The following is a 4,554-nucleotide window of genomic DNA, read 5'->3' on the forward strand; positions in this document are numbered from 1 at the left end:
GCAAGAATCCCACCATGTCATGTCATTTAAATGATTTGAGCAAAGGGGTGGCATTGACATAAAAGGGGTCACTTTATTAAAAGGCACGCATAGCACTTTATTCAAACATAAGCCTTTATTAAAAAAAGAAACTTAGGCTTATAAATTAACTTTATAAAAGTTACTTTTTCTTATTAACTTTTGACACTTAGAAATTTTTAAGTGTCTTTATTCATCAAATGTAATGTGGGAATTGCATCAAAAGAGATGGGGACATGACAATCTCCCCTTTCTGGATTTGTTTGCCCACAAGAAAAGATAGGGTTGGATGCTTAATAATCTCTTCTCCTTCCCAAGTAGCATCCTCAATGGGTAAATCTTTCCAACTAACCAAATATTCTTTGATCACCCTCTTCCTCAAATGCCTCTCTCGTTGTTCCAGAATCTCAACGGGAATCATAACCAGTTTGCCTTCATCATCCAACGGTGGCAGTACTAGAGATGCTACAATACCCTAACCAATTGCCTTTTTGAGGCATGATACATGAAAGACATTGTGAATCTTACTCTCAGGAGGAAGCTCAATCTCATATGCTACCTCACCCATTCTCCTCAGCATTATATAAGGCTCATAAAACTTGGGCTTCAGCTTCTCAGCTCCCTTAACCTTAATTGAGTTTTGCCTATAAGGTTGAAGACGTAAAAAGACCAAATCCCCAGTCTCAAAATATCTCTCAACTCGATGCCTATCAACATACATCTTCTGTCGATTCCGAGCTTGCTGAATATTGTTCTTGAGAGATTTTAATATATCCTGATTCTCCTGTAGCCAATCCCGAGCCAAAGGCACTCTATTATTAGCCAAAGCTAAGTCAGTGAACATCATGGCATCATAACCATATAGTGCATGAAATGGAGTCATCTCAATGGACATGTGGTATGTAGTATTATAGCAGAACTCCCCCAAATACAAACAATGAACCCATGCATGTTGTTGTCCAAAAACATAGTTACGTAAATACCCCTCTATCCATTTGTTGACAATCTGAAGAGGGGAAAATAGATTTGAAGGTCAAATGATCAAAACATAACAAAATAAACATGCAGAATGCTAAAATATCATTAAAAGACCATTTCACCTTGCTATTTTACCTTCTCCTTCGGATTGAGCTTGATGAAGTGAAGGCACCCCTTGATAATGTTCCACTTGATGTGCTCCTTTGATTGCTGGATGTGGATGGCTCTCCAATGTTGTGCATAAATGGAATGGATTTGAAAGATGATAAGGATGAGATGATCAAGTTGCCAAGATGATTTCCTGGGCTCAAAAGGGCAGCATAAGCTTACTGGATTTCAAGATGTTTTGAATAAAGGGATGGAGCCCTATTTTATAGGAAGAGGAGAGGAAAACAAATGGCTAGAATGAATTTGAGATGAAGGGCTAAGATTTACTTGTGAGCTCACATAAGGTCCAAGAGAGGGTGTGGAGACCAAGAAATATGCCTTAAAGGCATTTCGTATCTCCACACTCCACAAGATGCATTGGAGGAATTAAAAAATTCTCCAAAAACGATATTATGGAGATTGGAGGAATAAAAAAAAGAATTAAAAATTCCTTGGGAGAGGGAATGCCTGGAGGAATGTGAGATTTCGAAAATCTTACATTCACCTAGGAAAAGAGTATTTAAAAGCGAGGAGTTGACTTTGTGGCTAATCATGTCGATTAGCCATTAACGATTCTTTAAGAGGGGGATTAGAGGAAATGTTAGGTGGGATTAATATTTGTAGAAGAATTTGACTAGGAGAGAGAATGAGTGGAGGGAATAAAAAATTAGAAGAATAATGTTAAGTGAGTTTAGGGAGTTTCTAGAAGAATGAATTAAGAAGATGATTTGAAATTAATTAGCTAAGAGGAAGATTTGTGAGGATTTGATTTTTTTTTAGAAGAATAAAGAAAGGGATTGATTTATTAAATAAATCAATCATATGCTATAGTGACAATATTAATTATATTTAATTAATATTGAGAGGAATTCGAATTAACATAATTAATTAATTAATTATGCAAGGAATTAAAAATAATTAAAATAATTATTTTTAAGTGTCTACATTTTGCCCCTCTTTGAAGCGAGGTGTGATGACACATTGATTCAAAGAATAATCTTGTTTTGATGTTGATATTGGTTTGATAGGATGCCCTGACTCTTGATTGATAGATTATGGTATGGTGATGCCCCCTCGGGAGATCAATTGAGGTATTTGATCTTTGGAGTTTTGCGAAATTGATATCCCGATAGATTTGATTTGATTCGATTGATAAGATCTAGATTCAGTCTGGTTTCAAGAAGAATTCATCCTGTATAAGACAAAGATGATCAAAATGTCTGGTTTTAGGAAGGATTCATCCTGTATAAGACATGATTGATCACAATATCTGGTTTCAGGAAGGATTCATCTTGTATAAGACATGATCGAAGTGTATGGTTTCAGGAAGGATACATCCTGTATAAGACATGACTGATCACAACGTCTGGTTTCAGGAAGGATTCATCTTGTATAAGACATGATTAGATCACAACGTCTGATTTCAGGAAGGATTCATCCTATATAAGACATGATTGATCACAACATCTGGTTTCAGGAAGGATTCATCCTATATAAGACATGATCAGAGTGTCTGGTTTCAGGAAGGATACATCCTGTATAAGACATGACTGATCACAACGTCTAGTTTCACGAAGGATTCATCTTGTATAAGACATGATCAAATCACAACGTCTGGTTTCAGGAAGGATTCATCCTGTATAAGACATGATCAGATCACAATGTCTGGTTTCAGGAAGGATTCATCCTGTATAAGACATGATCAGAGCGTCTGGTTTCAGGAAGGATACATCCTGTATAAGACATAAATCAGAATCAGAATTGATTGTGAGGAAAAAAAAAATAGAGGAAGAAAAATTAGGGTGGAAGGGATAAATGAGGAAGATATATGAAGTAGTCGTGAGGTATTTGGAAAGAAGAATAAGAGATGCGAGACCGCGGAGGAAAATGGGGGCAATTGAGAACTCCATGGGATTATTGAGTTTAGGATTTGATGGAATGATGGTGAGATTTTGTGGACAACAAATGTGGAGAGCCAACCTAGTTTGATGTTGCCCTGAGTGACTTGCACCACTAACTATAGAAATCAGGATGCCATGAGAAACGCAGGGCATGGACTGACTCTGTAGACAAATGGGAATTTCTTGCACACAACAATGCAAGTGTTAAGAAACACTAATACAAAATTGTGGGTTCATGCGAAGAAACCCTCAAACACACCAATACCTCTCGTACACGAGAAGGTAAGTGTTGATAAACACTAGTACCAGGTCGCCGATTTATACAAGAAGGATCCAAAACATGCCATACTATGAAATATGCCCCAGTATACACCTATCATAACGTACCTAGATATGGAAGAACCCAGGCAGTCGTAAATAGTGGCAGTCGTAGGGCAAAAGATGCAAGCCTATATGAAAAGACCTAACAAAATCTAACAAGTCTCTTCCTTGTGACCACATGATACCTCTTGCCAAGAGTAGAACTAGGATGGACTTGGGATTGTTTCTCAAGACTTCTTGAAGCTTACACACAGAGGCATAAAATCTCAGTTTCAATGGGACATTCTTTGTTCATGACTCGGGTGAAGACTCATCATCATACACATGTTTTATTGGGAGGCGGAAAAGAAGGAATGTTGTGCATGGGTGGGCTGGATGGCAGATGATTTGTAGTATCAACATGATAGACAATGGATCCGGTTATTTACCTTGGTGTTTGCATAGAGGTTTTCACCAAAGTGACGATTTTTTCAGGATCTTTTTCTCATTTTTTTTTTTTAAATTTTTTTTTATTTTTTTTAATTTTTTTTTACCATTTAAGACTTTCTGAGGACTAAGCATAAAATCTTTTGAGGTGCATGATATTCATTGGATCATCCAAAGGATCGCCTTCAGAAGTAGCCAACTGATAAGCTCCTGATCCATATTTCACTGTGATTACATATGGTCCAAGCCAATTAGGCTTGAACTTGCCTTTCTTTTCTCTTTCTTGTAGATTTTTCTGATTTTCCATGAGGACAAGATCACCAACTTGGAATTCTCAAGTTCTGACATTTTTATGATAACTCATACGCAGACGGTTTTGATATACCTGAAGATGATTCAAGGCCTTGAGGCGCCTTTCATCTAACAATTCTAGCTCTTGTAAGCGGCCAATTCTGTATTCTTCCTCTGGTAGGATGTTTTGCAACAATACCCTTAGAGAGGGGATCTCGATCTCAAGGGGAAGGATGGCTTTAGAACCAAATACTAGGGAATAAGGAGTGGCACCTGTGGGGGTGTGGATGGAGGTGCAGTAGGCCCACAATGCAAGATGGATTTGGAGGTGCCAATCACGGCCTGTTTCATTGATTGTCTTTTTGAGGATTTTTATTAGGGTTTTATTAGAAGCCTCAACTTGGCCATTGCCTTGGGGGTAATATGGAGTGGAGAAGTGGTGTTGGATGTTGAATTTTTGGCAGAGTTCTTT

The sequence above is a fragment of the Cryptomeria japonica genome, chromosome 8 (genome assembly GCF_030272615.1).
Source record: "Cryptomeria japonica chromosome 8, Sugi_1.0, whole genome shotgun sequence".
Lineage (NCBI taxonomy): Eukaryota > Viridiplantae > Streptophyta > Pinopsida > Cupressales > Cupressaceae > Cryptomeria > Cryptomeria japonica.